Source organism: Bos indicus, chromosome 1, assembly GCF_029378745.1.
Source record: "Bos indicus isolate NIAB-ARS_2022 breed Sahiwal x Tharparkar chromosome 1, NIAB-ARS_B.indTharparkar_mat_pri_1.0, whole genome shotgun sequence".
NCBI lineage: Eukaryota > Metazoa > Chordata > Mammalia > Artiodactyla > Bovidae > Bos > Bos indicus.
The window spans coordinates 118,399,485-118,414,851 of NC_091760.1; positions in this window are offsets into that span (position 1 = coordinate 118,399,485).

Sequence of the window (15,367 nt, forward strand, 5' to 3'; positions counted from 1 at the left end):
CTGCATATAGGTTTCTCAAGAGGCAGATCAGGTGGTCTGGTATTCCCATCTCTTTCAGAATTTTCCACAGTTTATTGTGACCCACGCAGTCAAAGGCTTTGGGGTAGTCAATAAAGCCGAAATAGATGTTTTTCTGGAGCTCTCTTGCTTTTTCCATGATCCAGCGGGTGTTGGCAATTTGATCTCTGGTTCCTCTGCCTTTTCTAAAACCAGCTTGAACATCAGGAAGTTCGCGGTTCACATATTGCTGAAGCCTGGCTTGGAGAATTTTGAGCATTACTTTACTAGCGTGTGAGATGAGTGCAATTGTGCAGTAGTTTGAGCATTCTTTGGCATTGCCTTTCTTTGGGATTGGAATGAAAACTGACCTTTTCCAGTCCGATGGCCACTGCTGAGTTTTCGAAATTTGCTGGTATATTGAGTGCAGCACTTTCACAGCATCATCCTTCAGGATTTGAAATAGCTCCACTGGAATTCCATCACCTCCACTAGCTTTGTTCATAGTGATGCTTTCTAAGGCCCACTTGACTTCACATTCCAGGATGTCTGGCTCTAGGTCAGTGATCACACCATTGTGATTATCTGGGTCGTGAAGATCTTTTTTGTACAGTTCTTCTGTGTATTCCTGCCATCTCTTCTTAATATCTTCTGCTTCTGTTAGGTCCATACCATGTCTGTCCTTTATCGAGCCCATCTTTGCATGAAATGTTCCTTTGGTATCTCTGATTTTCTTGAAGAGATCTCTAGTCTTTCCCATTCTGTTGTTTTCCTCTATTTCTTTGCATTGATCACTGAGGAAGGCTTTCTTATCTCTTCTTGTTATTCTTTGGAACTCTGCATTCAGATGTTTGTATCTTTCCTTTTCTGCTTTGCTTTTTGCTTCTCTTCTTTTCACAGCTATTTGTAAGGCCTCCCCAGACAGCCACTTTGCTTTTTTGCATTTCTTTTCCATGGGGATGGTTTTGATCCCTGTCTTGTGTACAATGTCACGAACCTCATTCCATAGTTCATCAGGCACTCTATCTATCAGATCTAGGCCCTTAAATCTATTTCTCACTTCCACTGTATAATCATAAGGGATTTGATTTAGGTCATACCTGAATGGTCTAGTGGTTTTCTCTACTTTCTTCAATTTCAGTCTGAATTTGAAAATAAGGAGTTCATGGTCTGAGCCACAGTCAGCTCCTGGTCTTGTTTTTGCTGACTGTATAGAGCTTCTCCATCTTTGACTGCAAAGAATATAATCAATCTGATTTCGGTGTTGACCATCTGGTGATGTCCATGTATAGAGTCTTCTCTTGTGTTGTTGGAAGAGGGTGTTTGTTATGACCAGTGCATTTTCTTGGCAAAACTCTATTAGTCTTTGCCCTGCTTCATTCTGTACTCCAAGGCCAAATTTGCCTGTTACTCCAGGTGTTTCTTTTTTTTTTCTTTTTCTAATTTTATTTTATTTTTAAACTTTACATAATTGTATTAGTTTTGCCAAATATCAAAATGAATCCGCCACAGGTATACATGTGTTCCCCATCCCGAACCCTCCTCCCTCCTCCCTCCCCATACCATCCCTCTGGGCCGTCCCAGTGCACCAGCCCCAAGCATCCAGCATCGTGCATCAAACCTGGACTGGCAACTCGTTTCCTACATGATATTTTACATGTTTCATTGCCATTCTCCCAAATCTTCCCACCCTCTCCCTCTCCCACAGAGTCCATAAGACTGTTCTATACATCAGTGTCTCTTTTGCTGTCTCTTACACCGGGTTATTGTTACCATCTTTCTAAATTCCATATATATGCATTAGTATACTGTATTTGTTTTTCCTTCTGGCTTACTTCACTCTGTATAATAGGCTCCAGTTTCATCCACCTCATTAGAACTGATTCAAATGTATTCTTTTTAATGGCTGAGTAATACTCCATTGTGTATATGTACCACTGCTTTCTTATCCATTCATCTGCTGATGGACATCTAGGTTGCTTCCATGTCTTGGCTATTATAAACAGTGCTGCGATGAACATTGGGGTACACGTGTCTCTTTCCCTTCTGGTTTCCTCCATGTGTATGCCCAGCAGTGGAGTTGCTGGATCATAAGGCAGTTCTATTTCCAGTTTTTTAAGGAATCTCCACACTGTTCTCCATAGTGGCTGTACTAGTTTGCATTCCCACCAACAGTGTAAGAGGGTTCCCTTTTCTCCACACCCTCTCCAGCATTTATTATTTGTAGACTTTTGGATCGCAGTCATTCTGACTGGTGTGAAATGGTACCTCATAGTGGTTTTGATTTGCATTTCTCTGATAATGAGTGATGTTGAGCATCTTTTCATGTGTTTGTTAGCCATCTGTATGTCTTCTTTGGAGAAATGTCTATTTAGTTCTTTGGCCCGTTTTTTGATTGGGTCGTTTATTTTTCTGGAGTTGAGCTGTAGGAGTTGCTTGTATATTTTTGAGATTAGTTGTTTGTCGGTTGCTTCATTTGCTATTATTTTCTCCCATTCTGAAAGCTGTCTTTTCACCTTGCTAATAGTTTCCTTTGATGTGCAGAAGCTTTTAAGGTTAATTAGGTCCCATTTGTTTATTTTTGCTTTTATTTCCAATATTCTGGGAGGTGGGTCATAGAGGATCCTGCTGTGATGTATGTCGGAGAGTGTTTTGCCTATGTTCTCCTCTAGGAGTTTTATAGTTTCTGGTCTTACATTTAGATCTTTAATCCATTTTGAGTTTATTTTTGTGTATGGTGTTAGAAAGTGGTCCAGTTTCATTCTTTTACAAGTGGTTGACCAGATTTCCCAGCACCACTTGTTAAAGAGATTGTCTTTAATCCATTGTATATTCTTGCCTCCTTTGTCAAAGATAAGGTGTCCATATGTGTGTGGATTTATCTCTGGGCTGTCTATTTTATTCCATTGATCAATATTTCTGTCTTTGTGCCAGTACCATACTGTCTTGATAACTGTGGCTTTGTAGTAGAGCCTGAAGTCAGGTAGGTTGATTCCTCCAGTTCCATTCTTCTTTCTCAAGATCGCTTTGGCTATTCGAGGTTTTTTGTATTTCCATACAAATTGTGAAATTATTTGTTCTAGCTCTGTGAAGAATACTGTTGGTAGCTTGATAGGGATTGCGTTGAATCTATAAATTGCTTTGGGTAGTATACTCATTTTCACTATATTGATTCTTCCAATCCATGAACATGGTATATTTCTCCATCTATTAGTGTCCTCTTTGATTTCTTTCACCAGTGTTTTATAGTTTTCTATATATAGGTCTTTAGTTTCTTTAGGTAGATATATTCCTAAGTATTTTATTCTTTCCGTTGCAATGGTGAATGGAGTTGTTTCCTTAATTTCTCTTTCTGTTTTCTCATTATTAGTGTATAGGAATGCAAGGGATTTCTGTGTGTTGATTTTATATCCTGCAACATTACTATAGTCATTGATTATTTCTAGTAATTTTCTGGTGGAATCTTTAGGGTTTTCTATGTAGAGGATCATGTCATCTGCAAATAGTGAGAGTTTTACTTCTTCTTTTCCAATTTGGATTCCTTTTATTTCTTTTTCTGCTCTGATTGCTGTGGCCAAAACTTCCAAAACTATGTTGAATAGTAATGGTGAAAGTGGGCACCCTTGTCTTGTTCCTGACTTTAGAGGAAATGCTTTCAATTTTTCACCATTGAGGATAATGTTTGCTGTGGGTTTGTCATATATAGCTTTTATTATGTTGAGGTATGTTCCTTCTATTCCTGCTTTCTGGAGAGTTTTTATCATAAATGGATGTTGAATTTTGTCAAAGGCTTTCTCTGCATCTATTGAGATAATCATATGGTTTTTATTTTTCAATTTGTTAATGTGGTGTATTACATTGATTGATTTGCGGATATTGAAGAATCCTTGCATCCCTGGGATAAAGCCCACTTGGTCATGGTGTATGATCTTTTTAATGTGTTGTTGGATTCTGATTGCTAGAATTTTGTTAAGGATTTTTGCATCTATGTTCATCAGTGATATTGGCCTGTAGTTTTCTTTTTTTGTGGCATCTTTGTCAGGTTTTGGTATTAGGGTGATGGTGGCCTCATAGAATGAGTTTGGAAGTTTACCTTCCTCTGCAATTTTTTGGAAGAGTTTGAGCAGGATAGGTGTTAGCTCTTCTCTAAATTTTTGGTAGAATTCAGCTGTGAAGCCGTCTGGACCGGGGCTTTTGTTTGCTGGAAGATTTTTGATTACAGTTTCAATTTCCATGCTTGTGATGGGTCTGTTAAGATTTTCTATTTCTTCCTGGTCCAGTTTTGGAAAGTTGTACTTTTCTAAGAATTTGTCCATTTCTTCCACGTTGTCCATTTTATTGGCATATAATTGTTGATAGTAGTCTCTTATGATCCTTTGTATTTCTGTGTTGTCTGTTGTGATCTCTCCATTTTCGTTTCTAATTTTGTTGATTTGATTTTTCTCCCTTTGTTTCTTGATGAGTCTGGCTAATGGTTTGTCAATTTTATTTATCCTTTCAAAGAACCAGCTTTTGGTTTTGTTGATTTTTGCTATGGTCTCTTTTGTTTCTTTTGCATTTATTTCTGCTCTAATTTTTAAGATTTCTTTCCGTCTACTAACCCTGGGGTTCTTCATTTCTTCCTTTTCTAGTTGCTTTAGGTGTAGAGTTAGGTTATTTATTTGATTTTTTTCTTGTTTCTTGAGGTGTGCCTGTATTGCTATGAACTTTCCCCTTAGGACTGCTTTTACCGTGTCCCACAGGTTTTGGGTTGTTGTGTTTTCATTTTCATTTGTTTCTATGCAAATTTTGATTTCTTTTTTGATTTCTTCTGTGATTTGTTGGTTATTCAGCAGTGTGTTGTTCAGCCTCCATATGTTGGAATTTTTAATAGTTTTTCTCCTGTAATTGAGATCTAATCTTACTGCATTGTGGTCAGAAAAAATGCTTGGAATGATTTCTATTTTTTTGAATTTACCAAGGCTAGCTTTATGGCCCAGGATGTGATCTATCCTCGAGAAGGTTCCATGTGCGCTTGAGAAAAAGGTGAAATTCATTGTTTTGGGATGAAATGTCCTATAGATATCAATTAGGTCTAACTGGTCTATTGTATCGTTTAAAGTTTGTGTTTCCTTGTTAATTTTCTGTTTAGTTGATCTATCCATAGGTGTAAGTGGGGTATTAAAGTCTCCCACTATTATTGTGTTATTGTTAATTTCTCCTTTCATACTTGTTAGCATTTGTCTTACGTACTGTGGTGCTCCCGTGTTGGGTGCATATATATTTATAATTGTTATATCTTCTTCTTGGATTGATCCTTTGATCATTATGTAGTGACCTTCTTTGTCTCTTTTCACAGCCTTTGTTTTAAAGTCTATTTTATCTGATATGAGTATTGCTACTCCTGCTTTCTTTTGGTCCCTATTTGCATGGAAAATCTTTTTCCAGCCCTTCACTTTCAGTCTGTACGTGTCCCCTGTTTTGAGGTGGGTCTCTTGTAGACAACATATGTAGGGGTCTTGTTTTTGTATCCATTCAGCCAGTCTTTGTCTTTTGGTTGGGGCATTCAACCCATTTACGTTTAAGGTAATTACTGATAAGTATGATCCCGTTGCCATTTACTTTATTGTTTTGGGTTCGAGTTTATACACCGTTTTTGTGTTTCCTGTCTAGAGAATATCCTTTAGTATTTGTTGGAGAGCTGGTTTGGTGGTGCAGAATTCTCTCAGCTTTTGCTTGTCTGAAAAGCTTTTGATTTCTCCTTCATACTTGAATGAGATCCTTGCTGGGCACAATAATCTGGGCTGTAGGTTATTTTCTTTCATCATTTTAAGTATGTCTTGCCATTCCCTCCTGGCTTGAAGAGTTTCTATTGAAAGATCAGCTGTTATCCTTATGGGAATTCCCTTGTGTGTTATTTGTTGTTTTTCCCTTGCTGCTTTTAATATTTGTTCTTTGTGTTTGATCTTTGTTAATTTGATTAATATGTGTCTTGGGGTGTTTCTCCTTGGGTTTATCCTGTTTGGGACTCTCTGGGTTTCTTGGACTTGGGTGATTATTTCCTTCCCCATTTTAGGGAAGTTTTCCACTATTATCTCCTCAAGTATTTTCTCATGGTCTTTCTTTTTGTCTTCTTCTTCTGGAACCCCTATGATTCGAATGTTGTAGCGTTTAATATTGTCCTGGAGGTCTCTGAGATTGTCCTCATTTCTTTTAATTCGTTTTTCTTTTATCCTCTCTGATTCATTTATTTCTACCATTCTATCTTCTAAATCACTAATCCTGTCTTCTGCCTCTGTTATTCTACTATTTGTTGCCTCCAGAGTGTTTTTAATTTCACTTATTGCATTATTCATTATATATTGACTCTTTTTTATTTTTTCTAGGTCCTTGTTAAACCTTCCTTGCATCTTCTCAATCCTTGTCTCCAGGCTATTTATCTGTGATTCCATTTTAGTTTCAAGATTTTGGATCAATTTCACTATCATTATTCGGAATTCTTTATCAGGTAGATTCCCTATCTCTTCCTGTTTTGTTTGGTTTGGTGGGCATTTATCCTGTTCCTTTATCTGCTGAGTATTCCTCTGTCTCTTCATCTTGTTTAAATTGCTGAGTTTGGGGTGTCCTTTCTGTATTCTGGCAGTTTGTGGAGTTCTCTTTATTGTGGCGTTTCCTCACTGTGTGTGGGTTTGTACAGGTGGCTTGTCAAGGTTTCCTGGTTAGGGAAGCTTGTGTCGGTGTTCTGGTGGGTGGAGCTGTATTTCTTCTCTCTGGAGTGCAATGAAATGTCCAGTAATGAGTTATGAGATGTCTATAGTTTTGGGGTGACTTTGGGCAGCCTGTATCTTGAAGCTCAGGGCTGTGTTCCTTTGTTGCTGGAGAATTTGCTTGGTATGTCTTGCCCTGGAACTTATTGGCCCTTGCGTGGTGCTTGGTTTCAGTGTCGGTATGGAGGCATTTGATGAGCTCCTGTCAATTAATGTTCCTTGGAGTCAGGAGTTCCCTGGAGTCAGGGTTTGGACTTAAGTCTCCTGCTTCCGGTTATCGGTCTTATTTTTACAGTAGTTTCAAAACTTCTCCTTCTATACAGCACCATTGATAAAACATCTACATTAAAGATGAAAAGTTTCTCTACAGTGAGGGTCACTCAGAGAGGTTCACAGGGTTACATGGAGAAGAGAAGAGGGAGGAGGGAGTTAGAGGTGACCCAAATGAGATGAGGTGAATCAATAGTGGAGAGAGTGGGCTAGCCAGTAGTCACTTCCTTATGTGCACTCCACAACTGGACCACTCAGAGATGTTCACGGGGTTATACAGAGAAGAGAAGAAGGAGGAAGGTAACAGAGGTGGCCAGAAGGATAAAAGGGGGGAATGAAAAGGAGGGAGACAGATCCAGCCAGTAATCAGTTCCCTAAGTGTTCTCCACCATCTGGAACACACAGAAATTCACAGAGTTGGGTAGAGTAGAGAGGGGTTAGGGAGGAGACACAGGCGACCTGGTGGAGAAAAAGGAGAGTCCAAAGGGAGAGAGAGCAGTCAAGCCAGTAATCTCACTCCCTAGTGAAAAATGGGTCCTGAAGATTGGGTCCTTAGAGGTACAAAATTGGTAACAAATACATAAAAGCAAAAATTAAAAATCTAGAGTAGAGTTTGGAATTTCAAAAATACGATGTTAAAGAAAAGAAGAAGGAAAAGAAAGAGAGAAAAAACGAACAAACAAAAACAAATAAGGTCGCGAAAATTATAAAGAAAGTACAGGTACAAAATTGATAACTAATACCAGAAAGCAAAAATTAAAAATCTAGAGTAGTTTGGAATTTCAAAAATAACGATGTTAAAGAAAAGAAGAAGGAAAAGAAAGAGAGAAAAAACGAACAAACAAAAACAAACAAGGTCGCGAAAATTATAAAGAAAGTACAGGTACAAAATTGATAACTAATACCAGAAAGCAAAAATTAAAAATCTAGAGTAGAGTTTGGAATTTCAAAAATATGATGTTAAAGAAAAGAAGAAGGAAAAGAAAGAGAGAAAAAACGAACAAACAAAAACAAACAAGGTCGCGAAAATTATAAATAAAGTACAGGTACAAAATTGATAACTAATACCAGAAAGCAAAAATTAAAAATCTAGAGTAGAGTATGGAATTTCAAAAATACAATGTTAAAAAAAAAAAAAAAGAAGAAGAAGAAGAAAAATAAAGAGAGAAAACAAACAAACAAATATGAACAATGTCACAAAAATTATAAAGAAAATACAGGTACAAAATTGATATCAAATACCAGAAAGCATAAATTAAAAATCTAGAGTAAAGTTTGGAATTCAGATATACAATGTTATATAAAAGAAGAAGAGAAAGAAACAGAGAAGAAGAAAAAAAAAAAAAGTCACAGAAATTATATAAAAAAAAACTATAGGTACAAAATTGATATCATATACCAAAAAGCGAAAATTAAAAATCTAGAGTAGAGTTTGGAATTTCAAAAATACAATGTTAAAGAAAAGAAGAAAAAAACAACAACAACAAAAAACAAGGTCAAAAAATTATAAAATATATATATATGAAGTTTGCTGAAGAAGAAAAAAATAGGGTCTTTTTTTTTTTTTTGCAAAGTCATAGGTTATAAAAGTGAAAATTAAAGGAACAATAGAGGACTTAAAACTTTTTTTTTAATTAAAAAAAAAAAGAATGATCGTAAAAATAATAAAAATATATCTAGGACTTTTTTGGTTTTTTTGTGGGTGTTGTGGGTTCAGTTCATTTTTGTCTAGTTCCTTGGTCAGATTTATATTTCTCAAGATCTATAGGCCCCTTCCTATGTAGTCCGTAGTAACCACAGGGTTTTGATCTATTGCCTGTAGCTTCCAAGGCGTTTCCCTCTGTTATATCTTCTTCTGTTTGCTAGTCTCTTCAGTATCTGGTTTCCGCCCTGACACAAAGGGCACGGTGGAGGACACTTTTTTTTTTTTTTTAAGGCTTACTTGTTCAGTCGCGCTGTGGGGAGGGAGGGAGGGATGCTGCAAACAAATAACACTGGCGTGGGCTCGCAGTGCCTCAGCCACCCTGGGTCTGTCCCCACTCACGGCGCGTGTAGCCTCCCTGTCCACACTGCTCGGACTCTAGGTTGTTCCGCCGGGAACAATCCGAGGCTGGCCCTGGGCTGCATGCACCTCCCAGGTCCAAGCCGCTCAGGTTCAGGCACTCGGGTAGTCCTCAGAGGCGCAGACTCAGTTGGGCCTGCGTTTTGTGCTCTTCCCAGGTCTGAGCAGCTCAGGTGATGAGGTGTTTGGCGAGCGCCAATGCTGCGACTTATCGCCTCCCCGCCACTCGGTTACCTGGGTGTAAAACCGGCGCACCTTCTCAGGCAGATGTTGACCGTCCAGACCCCCAAGAAGTTTTAGTTAGCAAAGAAGCCTGCTTACAGTTTTATAGATAATGTCTCTCTGGGGCTGCGATTGCCCCCTTCCGGCTCTGGCTGCCTGTCACCGGAGGGGGAAGATCTGCAGCCGGCTATCTCTGTTCAGTCCTTTGTTCCGTGCGCAGGCCTGGCGGTCTTAGGTTAGGGCTGGCTTTTTGCGTGGTAGATATCCCACAGTCTGGTTTGCTAGCCCAAATTATTTCGCTCAGATAGCGCTCAGGGTATTCAGGCCAGATTCTTACTCTCAGCGATGCAGCCCACGCCGCGCCTCCCTGCCCAGCCCCGGCTTGCTAATGGCAGATGCAGGCGTCTGCGCTGCTTCTCCGCTGGGGGAGTTACTGTAGGGCTCGCAATCTGCGAGTTTTAATTGTTTATTTATTTTTTCTCCCTGTTATGTTGCCCTCTGTGCTTCCAAAGCTCGGCACAGATTTGGCAGTGAGAAGGTTTCCTGGTGTTTGGAAACTTCTCTCTTTTTAAGATTCCCTTCCCGGGACGGAACTCCGTCCCTCCCTCTTTTGTCTCTTTTTTTTTGTTTTTAATATTTTTTCCTACCTCCTTTCGAAGAGTTGGGTTGCTTTTCTGGGTGCCTGATGTCCTCTGCCGGCATTCAGAAGTTGTTTTGTGGAATTTACTCGACGTTTAAATGCTCTTTTGATGAATTTGTGGGGGAGAAAGTGTTCTCCCCGTCCTACTCCTCCGCCATCTTGGCTCCTCCCCTCCAGGTGTTTCTTGACTTCCTACTTTTGCATTCCAGTCCGCTATAATGAAAAGGACATCTTTTGGGGGATTTTAGTTCTAAAAGGTCTTATAGGTCTTCGTAGAACTGTTCAACTTCAGCTTCTTCAGCATTACTGGTTGGGGCATAGACTTGGATTACTGTGATATTGAATGGTTTGCCTTGGAAACGAACAGAAATCATTCTGTCGTTTTTGAGATTGCATCCAAGTACTGCATTTTGGACTCTTTTGTTGACCATGATGGCCACTCCATTCCTTCTGAGGGATTCCTGCCCACAATAGTAGATATAATGGTCATCTGAGTTAAATTCACCCATTCCAGTCCATTTCAGTTCGCTGATTCCTAGAATGTCGACATTCACTCTTGCCATCTCTGGTTTGACCACTTCCAATTTGCCTTGATTCATGGACCTGACATTCCAGGTTCCTATGCAATATTGGTCTTTACAGCATCGGACCTTGCTTCTATCACCAGTCACATCCACAGCTCGGTATTCTTTTTGCTTTGGCTCCATCCCTTCGTTCTTTCTGGAGTTATTTCTCCACTGATCTCCAGTAGCATATTGGGCACCTACTGACCTGGGGAGTTTCTCTTTCAGTATCCTACCATTTTGCCTTTTCATACTGTTCATGGGGTTCTCAAGGCAAGAATACTGAAGTGGTTTGCCATTCCCTTCTCCAGTGGACCGCATTCTGTCAGATCTCTCCACCATGACCTGCCCATCTTGGGTTGCCCCACAGGCATGGCTTAGTTTCATTGAATTAGACAAGGCTGTGGTCCTAGTGTGATTAGATTGACTAGTTTTCTGCAAGTATGGTTTCAGTGTGTTTGCCCTCTGATGCCCTCTTGCAACACCTACCGTCTTACTTGGGTTTCTCTTACCTTGGGCATGGGGTATCTCTTCACAGCTGCTCCAGCAAAGCAAAAACCACAGAATAGTATAGTACATAAATGTTAGCTCTTACGTATTGTTATGTATGCATGCATGCTAAGTAGCTTCAGTCATGTCCCACTCTTTGTGATGCTATGGACTGTAGCCTGCCAGGCTCCTCTGTCCATGGGATACTCCAGGTAAGAACACTGGAGTGGGTTGCCATGTCCTTCTCCAGGGGACCTTTCCAACCCAGGGATCAAACCCGGGTCTCTTTATGTCTCCTGCACAGCCCTAGCACCTTTAGGGCATTGAGAAATTCTGACTTTGGAGACTTCCCTTGGGTACAGTGGTTAAGACTCTGCACTTCCACTGCAGGGGTGCAGATTCAATCCCATGCTGGGATGAATTCATGATACAGCCAAAAGAAAAACAAAACTGATGGCTTTATTATATAATTAATATCCATCTTAGGGGTTGAGGGTGGAAGTGATTATATATGTAAAATTCGGTATTTTATACTTCCTTAACAGGGTACTTTACAGGCTAGTTGGGATTTTTAAAATGGGAGATATTGATGAATGGTTTATATCTCCTGCTAGAGGAGATTCAAAAGAGTGGTATTTCCCCCTCAGCCTGCCCAGTGGTGTTCAGAGTCTAAACTACCTGTCTCACAGGTCTGAGCAGCTTTCTTGATGCTTGGCACTCAGAAGTCCCCCACCCTTCTTCCTTGCCTTCTTGTTGGGGAGGTAGGAGCCCATTTAATCAACTACTTATCTATAGGACCCCTGGAATCCTTGTAGACATTTGAGTTTGTGAACCCTCATTCTGAGAAGTCATGATCAAACCTTGGCAGTCTCTCTCACCTCCTTGTCCATTTGCATAATAAATTCAGTTGCCAAAATCTTTGGTTCCAGTCTTTCCATTGATGTCTCTACACTAGTCCTCCTGCTGCTATCCTAATCTGTCCACATTACATTATATCTTGCTTTGTCTAATGTGATCATCTATTTGGCATCCCTGCTTCTTAGTTTTCCCTCATTTCAGTCCATCCTACACATCACTACCAGATATTAATTATATTCCTAAAATAGTATCACCTTTTGCTTCAAAATAATCTACAGTCTCCAGTTTACTTGAATTAAGTGCAAACTATTCCAACATGGTATTCAAGGGGCTCTGCAGAATGTCCATGTAGCCAAGACTGCCAGTTTTTCTCTCCTCCTCCTTAATAAGAGACACTCTTTTCCTAATGTTAGCCAGACACATGGCTGTTCTGAATAAGGACTACATTTCCAAGCTTCCCTTTTAGTTAGGGAACCATGTGACTTAATTCTGCCAATGAGATGTAAGACATGACATGTGCAAGCTCTGGGAAGTACCTTAGGGAAAAGACGCATACATTTTGCCCTCTCCTTCATCCTTCCTGATGGCTGGGATACAGATGCAATGGCTGAAGCTCAAGCAGCCATTTTGAACCATAAAAGGAAGCCACACACTGAGCATGACAGACCCTGGTCCCATGGAGCACTGCATCAGTCCTGACTTGACTATCTTGGAACTTGTTTTATATAGGAAACCAACAAACTTCTGTCTTCATTGTTTTATTTTATTACACTTTCCCAAATATGCATTTTTCAACAGTTTTATTTTGGTATAGTTGATATACAAAAACTGCACTTACTTAATGTATACCATTTAATGAGTTTGAACATATGCATGAACTTGCGAAACACTGCAATCAAAGTGATAGATATGTTGTCATCTCCAAAAGTTTCCTTGTACATTTTTGTTGCTGTTATTGCTTTTGTTGTTTTTGTAGTAAGAACACAACATGAGATCCATCCTCAACACTTTTGTAAGTGCACAATACAGTATTCTTAATGACAGGCACAATGTTGTTCAGTAGATGTCTACAACTTATTCAGCTTGCATAATTGAAACTTTATACTAATTGAACAACTCAATTTTCCTACCCTCAAACTCTCACAACCACCATTCTATTCTCTACTTCTAGAATTTGATTACTTTAGATACTGCTTATAAGTATAATCATGCCATATTTGTCCTTCTGGCTTTTATCACTTAGTATATTATCCTTCTGGTTCATCTATGTTGTCACATATGATAAGATTTTCTTCTTTTTCTTAAGGTTGAATAATATTCCACTGCATGAATACACCATATTTTCTTTATTCATTGATTTGTTGATGGACAGTTTGTTTATTTCCACATCTTGGCTATTGTAAATAGTGCTGCAGTGAACATAGCAGTGTAGTTACCTCTTTGAGATGCTGATTTCAACTTATTTGGATATATACTCAGAAGTGGGATGGGGGTCCAGATATGCATTTTAATAAGATTTATTGAGATATAGTTCACATACCATTATTTTCACCTTCTAAAAGTGCCATCTTCTCATATGTGCTGCGCTCAGTCACTCAGTTGTGTCCGACTCTTTGTGACTCTTTGGACTGTAGCCCACCAGCCTCCTCTGTCCATGGAACTTTTCAGGCAAGAATACTGAAGTGGGTTGCCATTTCCTCTTCCAAGGGATCTTCTCAACCCAGGGATCGAACCTGCGTCTCCTTTGTCTTCTGCATTACAGGTGGATTTTTTACTGCTGAGCCATTGGAGAAACCCCACCATCTTCTCATATATTTGTCCCCTATCCTTTGGATCCATAACTTTTTTGTTTATTTGTTAAGGTTGGCCTTATTTTATAATTATTGCCCACCTGTCACTTCTTCTCTACTCATATCCTTAGTACCTACCATTTTTAGGAGCTCAATTGTTTGTTAACTTTGCTTACTGACTATATTTATGAATGTATGAAAACACTGGTTAAGTTCAAATTCCAAGATGAACAAAAATGAAATACATATGAGAAACCTATGTGCACTTTGACTTTTTCCTGTGTCCAACTCTTTTGTGACCCCATGGACTGTTGCCCACCAGGCTCCTCTGTCCATGGGATTTCCCAGGCAAGAATACTGGAGTGGGTTGCCATTTCCTTCTCTAGGGGATCTTCCCTACCCAGGGATTGAACCCAGGTCTCCTGAATTGGCAGGCAGATTCTTTACCACTGAGCCACCTGGAAACCCTGACTTATTCCTAGAGAATGGGTATTCTTTTCAAGACAACACATTGAATTTAAAGAAGTTTAGCAATCTTAAAATAATATAATCCAAGACAGGATCTTAATTAATAAATATGTCAATTGTCCTTTCATTATGCAGATTTTAGTCAGGATCCTGACACAGAAAAAATGGGTACCTCTTATGCTTAATCAATCTTATCGATCCCATTTTTAAAATAAGGAAACTAAAGCCCAGAATAAAAAAGTATTATTTCAGGAAATGGTATCTCATTATTTGATATTATCTAAAGACTTTAATCATAACCAGTTTCCTGCAGCTCTGAGAATATTACTTCCCCTACATCAATCAGCACTTTTCAAACTGTGAGCTGTAGAAGAAGATGCTTGATCATTATATGGATTCTGGGACTCCACCATCTTCCTATGAGTTAGAATCTCTGGGAATGGGGCTCTGAAATCTGAATTTTTAATAACCTCCTGAGAAGATTTCTATGTACATTGGAGTTTGAGAACCTCAACTCAGCATAATTAATAATACATTAAACTGAAGTATCTCAGCCTTGGTTGAGCATCAGAAGCCCTATGGAACTTGAATTACCCTATTTCTGGGCTCCAGTCCCAGAGATTCTGAGTCAGCCAGCTTTGAAGTCTTCTCGACTCTACTCTCATTTCACCAAGAAAGATTGAAGGCAAAAGGAAAAGGGGGCAGCAGAAAGGGGCAGCGGAAGATGAGATGGTTAGATAGTCACTGACTCAGTGGACGTGCATCTGAGCAAACTCTGGGAGATAGCAGAGGACAGGGGAGCCTGGAGTGCTGCAGTTCATGGGATCACAAAGAGTTGGACACAACTTAGCTACTGAACAACAACAACAATATGTTCTTCAGACTAAGTCATCCCTGCTATGAAAGAAAGTTGAAATACTCTGTGTGTGTGTGTGTGTGTGTGTGTGTGTGTGTGTGTGTATACACATTCAACAAGATCGTGTCAACTTCCCAGATCACCAGGAAAAAACTGTTAATTAGGAAAAACTAAGATTCTTAGATTTACTGTAGTAAGACAGAACATCAGCTTGACAGACAAGATTGTGTCTCAAAAGAGGAAAGTCAAAGGAGGATATTTAGAGGATTTTAAAGAAGGACAAATGACGTTGGGATAAAGACCTTGGAAGTTAGGAAATGGACCGGGCAGAGTTTACAACACAATAGCTTTGGGTTGTTGGGCACAGGGAGGTCAGGGTCTTCAAGAGTCTTGATAGATGGGTCAG